The sequence below is a fragment of the Vulpes lagopus genome, chromosome 11 (genome assembly GCF_018345385.1).
Source record: "Vulpes lagopus strain Blue_001 chromosome 11, ASM1834538v1, whole genome shotgun sequence".
NCBI lineage: Eukaryota > Metazoa > Chordata > Mammalia > Carnivora > Canidae > Vulpes > Vulpes lagopus.
Window position 1 is genome coordinate 42121499 of NC_054834.1, and position 13542 is coordinate 42135040.

Sequence of the window (13542 nt, forward strand, 5' to 3'; positions counted from 1 at the left end):
CTGTGTGTCTGTAATGAATAAATAAATAAAATCTTTAAAAAGGGGTACAACCCTGACTTTTATAGTATATTTATCAACAATTCCCAAAGTATGGAAAAAGCACAAATGTTCATTGACTGATGAATGTATAAAGAGGATATGTATATATATACAGAGAGAGACACACACACACACACATGATGGGATGTTACTCAGCCATCAGAAAGAATTAAATCTTGCCATTTACAATGATATGGATGGACCTAGAGTGTATTATGCTAAGTGAAACAAGTCAGTCAGAGAAAGACATATGATTTCACTCATATGCGGAATTTAAGAAACAAAACAGATGAACATATGGAAAGGAATTTAAAATGGAGAGAGTGGGGAGCAAACCATAAGAGTCTCAATGAGAGAGAACAAACTGAGGGTTGCAGGAGGGAGGTGTGTGGGGGATGGGCTAAATGGGTGCTGAGTATTAAGGAGAGCATGTGTTATGATGAGCACTGGTGTTATATATAAGTGATGAATCACTAAATTCTACTCCTGAAACCAGTATTACACTATATGTTAAATAACTAGAATTTAAATAAAAATTTGAAAAAAAAAATAGGATAACAAATACTCTATTTGTACTTTGGGATGAAATTTGATAGCATTATATCATATCTCTTAGAAACATCTGATGTCCTTTACTCCTTGTTGACCTCTTACCTACTTAAAAATCACTTATTTGAACTAATGGCTTTAGTTTTACCTATTTAATTTTGACATACAAAAAACTGTATATATTTAATGCATACAATTTGATACTTAGACAAATGAATTAAATCCATAGACATATCCATCACCTTCAGAAGTTTTCTGTGTCTCTTTCTGTGTATGTGTTGTAAGAATTTAATATGAACTCTACCCTCTCACCAAACTTTAGAGTACATACTATAATTCTGTTGATTATAGTCATTACATTGATATAATTTATTTATAGAAGATATCCAGAACTAATTAATCTTGCATGACTAAGACTGCATACTATCCGAACAACCACTCTCATTTTTATGTCACATGACTGATTGGTAGACACCATTCCATTCTCTGCTTCTTTTTTTAAAGATTTTATTTATCTATTCATGAAAGACACACAGAGAGTTTGCCTATTTTAGCAGAAGTGTTAGTTGCTATATCATTTAATAGTTCAATTTTTAATTTTTGAGAAATTTCCATTTTTTTCCACAGCAGTTGCACTACTTTACATTCTCACCAACAATATTTTTTTTTAAAGATTTTATTTATTTATTCATGAGAGACACAGAGAGAGGGAGAGGCAGAGACACAGACAGGAGAAGGGAGAAGCAGGTTCCATGCAGGGAGCTTGACGTGGGACTCAATCCCCTGTCTCCAGGATCAGGCCCTGGGCCAAAAGTGGCACTAAACCACTGAGCCACCCAGGCTGCCCCTCACCAACAATATTATATATGAATTTCAATTTAACCAAATACTGCTTTTTGTTTGTTTGCTTTGTTTTTTGATAAGAATGATAATAACTTAAGGTGGTAACTCACTGTGGTTTTGACTTGCATTTCCCTGATGATTAATGATGTTGAGCATCTTCTTATATACCTGCTTGCCTTTATAGGCCTTCTTTTGGAGGAATGTCTATTCAAGTATTTTTCTCACTTTTCAATTGTTTTTGCTTGTTTGTTTACTATTGAGTTGTAAAAATTCCTTACGTATTTTGGATTATACTCTTATCAGATATATGTTTTACAAATATTTTCTTACATTCCATAGAATGTCCTTTCATTCCAAATATATTGCAAAGGTACAGTAACTAAAGCAGTATGGTACTGGCATAAGATAGGCATATAGTGCAATGGGACAGAATAGAGCACCCAGAATTATACACACACACATTTAGTCAACTAATCTTCAACAAGTGTGCAAAGAGTACACTGTTAGGGAATAGTCTCTTCAACAAGTGGGAAAGTTGGGAAAATTTCCACATTCCGAATAATGAAATTGGACCCTGTCTTACATCATACACAAAAATAAACTCAAAATAAAGATGCAAATAGAAGTTCTGAAGCTGTAAAACTCCTAGAAAAACATGAGGGGGAAGTTTTTTTTTTTTCTCATAAACTTTTGTTTAAATGGGTCTCAAAATTCTGTGACAGATTTTTAGTCAAGTTGTTCCCATTAAAAAGTATTGATTTTAAAAACTAATAACTTAAAACAGCCACACATGCACAACAAACAAATGGTCCACAAAACATTCTCCTTTCCTTCTGAAGGTTTTACGATGCATTGTTATCATTAACCAGTCTTTTACTATTAAACTTAGATAGCCAATTGACACAAACAGTTCTGAGACTGTTCTTCCACCACTGATTAAGACTGGGGTGGCAGGTATTGGGGATAATATTCATTTAGCCTTCTGAGCTTTCTGGGCAGACTTGGTGACTTTGCCAGCTCCAACTGCCTTCTTGTCCACTGCTTTGATGACACCCACAGCAACCGTCTGTCTCATGTCATGAACAGCACAATGGCCCAAGGAGGATAGTCAGAGAAGTTCTCAACACACATAGGTTTGCCAGGAACCATATCAACAATGGCAGCGTCCTCAGATTTCAAGAACTTGGGACCATCTTCCATCTTTTTTCCAGAATGACGATCTATCTTCTCCTTCAGCTCAGCAAACTTGCAAGCAATGTGAGCTGTGTGATAATTCAGCACAGGTGCATATCCAGTACCAGTTTGGCCTGGATGGTTCATGATAATCACCTGGGCCATGAGACCAGCTGCTTCCATTGGTGGGTCATTTTTGCTGCCACCAACCACATTGCCATGATGAAGATCTTTGACAGATACGTTCTGACATTGAAGCCCACATTGTCCCCAGGAAAAGCATCACTCAAAGCTTCATGGTGCATTTCAACAGTCTTGACTTCAGTTGTAACATTGACTGGAGCAAAGGTCACCACCATGCCATGCTTAAGAACACCATTCTCCACTCGACCCACTGGGCAGTACCAATACCACCAGTTTTGTAGACGTCCTGGAGAGGCAGACGCAAGGGCTCATCAGTTGGACACGTTGGTGGCAGAATGCAATCCAGAGCTTCAAGCAGTGTGGTTCCACTGGCATTCTCATCTTTATGGGTGATTTTCCATCCCTTGAACCAAGGCATGTTAGCACTTGGCTCCAGCATGTTGTCACCATTACAACCAGAAATTGGCACAAATGCTACCATGTCAGGGTGGTAGCCAATTTTCTTAATGTAGGTGCTGACTTCCTTAACAATTTCCTCATATCTCTTCTGGGTATAGGGTGGCTCAGTGGAATCCATTTTGTTAACACCAATAATTAGTTGTTTTACACCCAGTGTGTAAGTCAGAAGGGCATGCTTATGGGTTTGCCCATTTTTGGAGATACCTGCTTCAAATTCACCGACACCAGCAGCAACAATCAGGACAGCACAGCCAGCCTGAGATGTGCCTGTAATCATGTTTTTGATAAAGTCTCTGTGTCCTGGGGCATCAATGATGGTCATATAATACTTGCTGGTCTCGAATTTCCACAGGGAGGTATCAGTGGTGATACCATGTTCACGTTCAGCTTTCAGTTTTTCCAAGATCCAGGCCTACTTGAAGGATCCTTTTCCCATCTCAGCAGCCTCCTTCTCAAATTTTTCGATAGTTCTTTTGTCAATCCCACCACATTTGTAGATCAGATGGCCAGTAGTGGTAGATTTGCCTGAATCTACGGGTCCAATGATGACAATGTTGATGTGAGTCTTTTCCTTTCCCATTTTGGTTTAGGTTTAATGGTGGTTTTCATGACACCTGTGTTCTGGCGGCAAACCCAAGGAGGGAGTTTCTTGAACATTGGTTCGTCAATGATTTCCTGGCAATGTGTATAACCCCAGAAGCACCAGCAAAAGAGTAAAGATACACAGTGGGACAATAGTTGGACTAAAAAACTTACAATCATTTTTATTCTTCTTATATATATTGAAATTTAATACCTTTCACACTACTTCCCACAGGCTTACTTCAGTTTGACTTAACCCATGAGACATTTGTTAGTTCTCCATCATCAGTCCAATGGGAAATATTAGGAATTATATGACCGTGTAACTGAAAAGGGCTGAGGATGAAGACAATTAACACAGGAGCAATAACAAGGGTACTAGCTTGATCTCCCTCTCTTAGCCCCTGTTCCATCATTCTGAAAAGAAGCCAAGAAGCTGGGAAGATTCAGTGAGGTAGCAAAAAATGTGTTTTGGCTACTGAAGCTCATTTTTCAATGAAAAATCAAGACACATCAATCATTGGAAGGAGGCCTGCAATCTCCTTTTACTATGTCTATGTAACATTGTGATTTTCCTCTGTTAATAATGGAACAGATTTTCTCTTATTTTTCTTATTTTGGAATTACGGTCAATAGTCAGTCTAAGACATATCTGACAATAGCAACAGAAAAGGCTTCTGGAAAAAAACATAGAAGGCTAAAAGGAGGAAGAGGAGATCAGCAGGTAAATATGAAATAATACTCATAACACAGAGAAGATCCAGAATCTCCTTCACACAGTATCATAGAGGTAATACTTCATATATTATATCGCCGATTTTTATCTGGCTAAATTTATTAGAGATCTTAGAACTCTTAGTGTTTGAATTAGGATTCCATTTATTGAGAGGCAGTTGCCAAGGGGTTTGCAAGACTTAGACTAGAACACAGAGCATCTTACATTGAGCAAAGTATCCATTCATTCATTTATTCATCATGTATTTTTAAATGGCTACTATAAGCTGGGAACTGAGTTAGTTACTGAGGACATTTTAAGTTTATGCATATAATAGACACAGATCTTGACTGAATATAACTTAAATGATGTTATCTTTAAAAAAGGAGAATAAAATACAGATCCTATTTTTAAGACAGAAGTGCAAGATCTAGGAAACAAAAAAAAAATAAATCTAGTATTTAAATTGTGACACATTATCAGGAAGCATAACTTTCGTAAATCACTTAAGTAACACATGGAATTTACAAGGCTGCTTCTTTGACAAAGAATTTGATTCTTCATATTATTATGAAGAATAATATTATTTTCCTTCTGTCTCCATATAGGAATAATATATTGACATAATGCTGACAGGTATGTGTTAGTAACACATTCTCAAGAAACAAAACAAAACAAAAAACAGATTTCTAGCTTTTGGAAACTTTGTTGTAAATACTACTACCCAATCTATTTTAAGTTACCACCTTTGCTGGCACAAGTCCTGAAATAACAGAGTCAGCTCACAGAAAACTACATAAGCAGATTCTAGCACATTAATGAATGCTGACCTCTGAATGCCTAATTGGTCTCTCAGCTATTAAAAGAACTAGCCAAATCTTTGGAATTAACTTTTGAAAACAATTTGTATTAAAATCTTAGTTTGTGGGTATCTCTCACTCTCAGTAGCTATCTGGTTCTGAAGGAGAGAAGGATGTAGACACATTTATCTTATTTCCTTTCAACTTGTTAGCTTTTTGTCAGTGTTTATTTTAGAGATGGAATTGGGGCTTGTACTTCCAGGTGGTCAACTGGCCCAAATGATAGAAAAAAAAAAAAAATATATATATATATATATATTGGAGTATAGAACCAGATCTATCCAAATCTATTACCCCATGCATAAAGACCAAATCTATACATATGCAGAGTGTCTTGAATAATCATAATTCTTCTGAATACTTAATAAGTCCATATTACTACATGTTACAAATACATAGTGGAATCATAAAAGGAAAATATTCATTTAATGCTTCATATCTCCTTGTCTTTTTAGGTACATAGAAATTCCAGACAAGGCCTTAAAAAGTCAGGTACTGGTTATCAAAAATAAGATGTAGGCTAACTCATGCCTGTCATAGATTTTAGTTTATTTCATTACTGATCTGTAAAAGAAAGAAAGAAAGAAAGAAAGAAAGAAAGAAAGAAAGAAAGAAAGAGAATGTGGAGGACAGATAAAGTTTGCAGGTAAAAACAAAATAAAACAAAACAAAAACAAAACGAAAACAAACAAACAAAAAACTATTGGTTTTAAAAATGTGGAAAAAAATCTGTGGATTTTCTATTATTCAGGTCCCCATTACAATGGATAATCAAGAATTGACTACATTGTAATTAGAACTGAAGTTGAATAACACATCAAACAATTCACAATTTATATTATAATATAGCTCATCAACCCACTAAATATATATTAATAGAGCATTCAAAACCATGCAATTGGCATTTCAAAGGAAGCTTCCCACATCTGGGGTGATTTGGGATAAATTATTTAGTGCCCTCTCTGTCTTTCAACTATTTTTGGTGAGTTCTATTTTGCATAATATTGCAATCAGCCCTTGAGTAGAAAATGTTAATGTAGTGGAGGGGGGCAATCTTCATCTCTGGACAAAATTCTAAAGAAAATAATACAATCAAGAAAAGAAAAAAGAAACCAAATTTTGAGGTAATTAGAAGAATAAATGAATGTTGATAAATTTTGAGATTATTCAAAAATTATAGGTTTTTAACTAACATTTGATTTTGGAGTTTTCACTTTTTAGAAGTAGAATTTCAGTGAACTTGTCTCATGAAATTTTATTTAGCTATACTTCTCCCATAATATTATGATAATAGTACAATATAATAGTATTTCAATCTGTTTGTTCTTTGATACTGCAAAATATTCTGATTTATCTGAATTTGGGAGTAACATTAATCATTATGCACTTCTGAGATGTAATGCTGGCAGAAGCTTGAGATAATGTATATTTGTTCCAATTTGCATGTAGTAGTAAATGAGACAGGTTCTGGGAACTGTAAGCTTGATGCTAAATGCCAACATTATTTGAGAAATCATTGTTAATCAGATTATTTATAGGTATTTAGGGGGAAAAGCCATAGTCAAAAGTTATTGTTAGGAACTATTAGCTAAAGACAAATAAGAAAAATTCATTTCATCTTTTGATATGGTTGGAATAATCAGATGAATTTAGTATTTGAAAGATGATAGATGGTAGTACAGGGAATTAAATATTAGAATTATTGTATTTTTATTTAGCAAGTGTAAAATATTTCTTTTAAATATCGAGAGAAATAGGAACTCAATTACAATTATAATCATAGAGGCTATCATTTACCGAACTCATTTCTATTTCAGAGACTGTTTTAGAGCTTTTAAAAACATCTAATCCTAACAACATTCCTAGAATATAAAGTGTTGTTATTCATTCTTATTTTAAGGACAGGAAACTGGGGTTGAATCAGAGACTATCCTGCTAAAGGTCAATTAGCTGTCAAATGAAGGAGCTTGGTTTAAAACCCAAAAGGTCTGAAAGCCAGCAGCTGTACTAACTGGCAAGCTGTTGGGTTAGAGAAAGACTGAACTGAGAAGACCCTTACACATCTTTTAGATACCAGGGAGAAGTGGAGGGAAGATCATATATTTTCATTCCAGAAATCACTACAAAATAAATACATAAAAATAACAAAAAGAACAAATTTGAAGATATAAATTATTTTTTATCTGATTGTGAATAGAATAGAGATCCATTCAAAAAAAAAAAAAAAGAATAGAGATCCATTCAAAAAAAAAAAAAAAGAATAGAGATCCATTCAATAATGAAATGAGATTCCTTACAGAGTAGTGAACTCCTTTTCCTTGGAATTATTCAAAAGGATATTCTTGACCATAAGAAATATTGTGTACAAACTCTCCCTGCAAGGAGGATCACTCATTTTTCTCTTTAAGAAAAAAAAAAATGCACAAATTAGGACCTAATTTTTTTTTTAAATTACTGATGCTAAGATAATAATTTCATTTTGATTTTTTCCCCAAGAGGTAATAATACTCATCAAACTTAAATGTAAAGACATGTCCACATATTAAGTAGAAAAGGCCAAGTTTACTTTTGATTACTTGAAAAATTCTAAGCAAGAAATAGCAACATTTTTTTCTTTCCTTTACATCTTTTAACTTTAAAAATAGTTGTAGTTATTCTAAGGACATTGATTTTAAGTCATTTATCACTGAATCTATATATATGCCACAGTTCATCTCTAGTTTTATGATATAACCCAGAAGAGATAAAAGGATACAGAGACGACAAATTACCCTAAAGTATCACAAAAATTATTCTGAATCATTTTCCTTTCACTTGGCATAATTTCTGGCTCAAAGACTAATATGTAAATACATGTCTATGAATATAATACCATTTGACAAGCTGGAACTGTTTTATTTCTCAATCTCACTAGAGAATTCCATTGTTGATATGATTTTATCTATTGCTATACACTAATATATTATTTTATATCACTGTTTCCCAAAGGTAGTACTTTAAAATGTACGTTTCTTCTAGGTTTGACTTCTAAATATATCTGCTTTACACATTTTCTTCTTTCCATTGACCACAGGGTGATTTTGTTAAGTGCTGTCATTATCTTTCAAGAGGGCAAACACTGATTCTTCTTTGAATTAGAGATTAGCTTTCAAGCGTGTCCTTCAAAGACTACACATGCAGTGAAATTCTCTATGTAGGTAGTGATGCTATAAACAAGACAACAAACCAGTTAAATTGTTACCATGCAGAATTGTTGAAAATGTTGGAAATAATTTTACTGACCCAAAGCAAGTTCTCATAACTGATAATTAAGTGCATGTAATGTTTAGCATGATTAGGTAGGCAAACATGCATATAAATTCATCTGCTAATATTTTTAGTCTACTTTTTATTCTAGCAAAGCCAATTTTTTTCTCATAAATATATTAAACTTAGGTGTGTGTTTCCTGGCAACAGTAAACTACAACTATAGGGAAATATAAACATAATGGTTTTTTTTTTTTGTTTAACATCTGTTTGTTTCTATCTTTCTTAAATCTATTCCTGTAGATTTTTTATTTTTCAGTTCCATAAAAGATCTATCCCCATTTTTTAGGTAATATATAAATCTCCTATAATTTATTAAAGCATATCTTAGACTGTTTCATAGTCACTCCGGATGTTAGCAAAAATATAGATTTCTGGTATCGACCCACATCTGTTTAATCCCATATCTATATCCAGGGTAGGAGCCCCACAACCTACACTCTGAACAAGCATTTCAACTAATCTTGTTACATTCTAAAATTCCAAGCCCATAGGTGCAATGTTTTTAAAAACTCATTCTGGTGTTGCATACACACACTATGAAATGGAAATTCTAGCTAATTTTTCATCTCATCACATTTTACTTCTTGCAAAATGAGTATGATCCAAGAAATATGTATCTTCCCCCATGAAGATGGGTATAATTTTAAGCAGTTATAATGGTCATTTGCTACTCTGGCTTCTCCCTTGAAAATTTCTGTGCCACACTCAGTTTAAAAATAATTCTTTTTTTTTAAGATTATATTTATTTATTCATGACAGACACAAAGAGAGAGAGGCAGAGGGAGAAGCAGGCTCCATGCAAGGAGCGCAACGTGGGACTCCATCCCAGGTCTCCAGGATCACGCCCTGGTCTGAAGGCGGCGCTAAACTGCTGAGCCACCCGGGCTGCCATAAAAATAATTTCTAAAATATCTCTTTCTGCTGAAGAGGGATTAAAATCTCCTTAATAGGGTTGGCGATTTTTTTTAAAATAAAGAATAAAAGAAAACATTTATTGTTTATCAGTCTTTATTAATACTTGTCATTTGTTATAATAGTTGCATAAAACTTCGTTGTAATCCAAAAAAGTCCAAAAACAAATATAAAAAAAAATGGCACCTGTACTTTATTTGATTTCTCAGTAGTATATATCTGAAACCTTCTCTTCTCTACCCAGCATTAAAAATGCATACTGTTGACTTGTTAATTAACTGGCAATAATTTAAAACTGTATGTTGTACAACATAAGCCAGATACAATGCATTGATTGTGTCATTTTCCTATAATTGATGAATATTGCATTTACATGGGTATTATATATAGATATATACACACATTATATACCTACATGTGTATATAAACACATGCATATCTCTATATACTATATATATATACACACACACATATCCACACACACACATATAAAAAGAGAAAGACAAATGCAAACATAGTCATTTTAACTAATATGAAGAAACAGCATATGAAAGTTATTTTAGTAACAGAAAAAGGTTTCAAAGAATCACAACATAAATGAAAGCACCAATCTGTTTCAAACCTAAAACATGAGTCTAACTTTTTATCATTAATTTTTTTGTAAATTTTTATTACATATCTGAGTAAGGCATTTCACCTCGGTTATTTACAAACTTTTTTATCCTTATTCATCAAATGTCCAAACAGTATTTCTTTTTTTTTTAAGATTTTATTTATTTATTCATGAGAGACACAGAGAGAGAGAGAAAGAGGCAGAGACATAGGCAGAGGGAGAAGCAGGCCCCATGCAGGGAGTCCGAGGTGGGTCTCCATCCCGGGTCTCCAGGATCAGGCCCTGGGTCGAAGGCAGCGCTAAACCACTGAGCCACCAGGGCTGCCCCCAAACTGTATTTCAATTGGAAAGAATAGATCTTGATTAGATAGAGTGAAGTATAAAATGTGCACACAGAAATTATAGAAAACATATTGACCTTTCATTCAAGGCCTTACAAGAGTACACAGAAACAATTTGTATATGTTAGTTAATTCCATGTTACCTCAATGCCTCTCTTCCAACCTTTATTATACTAATAACTTTAATTTGTGTTGTATCATAAAGAATTTGACCTTTGTCCTGGGTTCTTGGGAAGGAAACTAAATAGGAGGAATTTCACAATGAATAGGAATATTTTGTTATTCAGAAGCCTTTGGATCACAGTGAGTTTATGCTATTCAGATGCCCCAGGATGAGGGCTGGCTACAAAAAAGACTAACCATATGATTAAAGAATTGGATCCTGGGCAGCCCCGGTGGCTCAGTGGTTTAGCGTCTACCTTCACCTGGAGTCCTGGGATCGAGTTCCATGTCGGGCTCCCTGCATGGAGCCTGCTTCTCCCTCTGTTGTTTCTCTGCCTCTCTCTCTCTCTCTCTCTCTCTCTCTCTCTCTCTCTCAAGAATAAATAAATAAAATCTTAAAAAAAAAAAAGAATTGAGTCTTTACCAGCCCAGCCTCCATGAACAGGATTGAGCTTAACTACTTGGTCTTTGATTCAATCATACATGCCAACATAATGAAACTCCAGTAAACTCTGGACACTAAAGCTCCCTGGAGCCTCCTGGCTGGCAAACACATGAATGAACCATAAGAGTGATGTGTCTGATTTCACAGAGGGGTATAGAAGCTCTGTATATGAAGCCGTCTCAGATCTTGCCTTATATATACCTTTCATTGTCTGGTCCTGATCAGTATCCTTTCTAATAAAACTGTAACCATTAGTATAATGCTCTCCTGAGTTCTGAGCCTTTGTAGTTAACTATGAAACCAGAGGAAGCTATGGAAATGCTAGTATTTATAACCAGTTGATCAGAAGTGCAGGTGGCCCAGAGACTCCAAAGTGAAGTTTTGGCATCTGTAGTGTGGCCAGTCTCATTGGAGACAGTGTCTTTGAATTTATGGGGTCTATACTAATTCCTGGTGGATAGTCTCAGAATTGTGTTACAATGCACTACTTAGTGTCAAAATAGTATGCTTCTCTTAAATAATTCCTCACCTCTTAAAGGAAACAAATCATTGTAGGCAGACGTACCATTGGTCTCCATGTATTTCTTCTAGCTCTATACAGATACAGATGCTCACCAATGCTTACTTACAGAGAAGGGGCTGTAGAGTCTTAGATTCAGATGTGAGAACCAGTGCCCAGTCAATAAGTTTGAAACTTGTAGAGAAAAATGATTTGATCTTATGAAAAGTAAAAATTGTGCTATTGCCTAATCTAGGATTAGATAGAAAACAAATGCAAAAGGCACATAGATCACAATTGCTACTTCTCTCTCATCCATGACATCACACACAATGACATCCGAGGATAAAGTGAAAACAAAAGGTTCCTTGAACATGTGATCCAAAAAAGAATGACCCAAATATGTTCCCCATTAGCTATTTTGTTGGGGAAAAATTACACTATAAGCAAATGAAGAAAACATTCAAGTCATTTTCAATTGTATAAGTTTACACACAACCCTAGTGAAAAGAAATACATATTATAATATCCCATAATCCTGTGAATTAAAGTTTATTTAATAAAGAAGCTACAGTGTAGGCTTCCTAACTTGAAGAATAACAGTTGATGTATATTATCAATTGAAGAACTGTCATCCTTGAAAGAATATTTAATTTAAGGAGAGTCCAAATGTCCATTGACTGATGAATGGATAAAGGAGATGTGGTATATGTGTACAATGGAATATTACTCAATCATCCAAAAGAATGAAATCCTGCCGTTTGCAATGGCATGGATAGAGCTAAGGAATATTATGCCAAGTGAAGTCAGTCAAAGAAGGACAAATACCACATGATTTCACTCATATATGGAATTTAAGAAACAAAACAGATGAACATATGGTAAGGGAAAAAAAAAGAAGGAGACAAACTATAAGAGACTCATAACTATAGAGAACAAACTGAAGGTTGCTGAAGGGGAGATAGTCATGGGATGAGCTTAACGGGTGATGGGCATTAAGGAGGGCACTTGTGATGAGCTGAGCATTATATTAAGTAAAATTTAAATTAAAAAAAACATTTTAAAGTATATTTAATGCATTTAATGCTGGGATAATTTTACTATGCTAAGATATTTCTTACACTGCTGTATTTACTAATATCCATGCTTACTAATACTGACACAGTCCCTTTGACTTTATTTCAAAGTCAAAATGAACATTGTTAATTTGCCAAAAAATATCTTAACCTTCTTGTGGTGTATATTTTCACAAATAGGAGGATGGATATATATATGTATATTTACACAAATAGGAGGATGGATATATATATGTATTTACACAAATAGGAGGATGGATATATATATATGTATATATGTGTATATATATGTATATTATGTATATATAATGTATATCCACTTCCACTTCCACTCCATATATATATATATATATATATATATATATATATATATAATCAAAATTGCTACTTCTCTCTCATCCATGACATCACACACACGATGACATATATATATGTCTGTATTGATAATATGAAGCATATATATAAAATATATATAAGCACATTCATCTAACAACAGTGTTATATTCCCTCTTTAAAAATCACACTATTATATCTGGTTTAAACTATCCAAAATGGGAAAATATTTGCTGCTTTGTTGTATTTGGCTGCTTACAAAAGACTAATTCTTCTTTACTCACTTTGCTAACCCAGTAGCCTATTTCTGTGTGGAATACTAGTGTATTTACCATCTCAAGACCTGAATACTTTACACCTAAAGGAATAATAATTGTATGTGTGCTGTTGAACTACTTGAGGGCAATGAACTACTCTTCCCTCTTGGTAAGGTGAAACCTTTATCAAAATCCTGTTAATATCATCAATATTAGAAGATAAAAGGTAAA

General features: G+C 34.1%; 1 pseudogene; it reads right to left on the minus strand.

The window, feature by feature from the left end:
- Positions 1-2401: 2401 nt before the first annotated feature.
- On the minus strand, positions 2402-3787 carry LOC121471838 (annotated as a pseudogene).
- Between the last annotated feature and the right edge of the window lie 9755 nt (positions 3788-13542).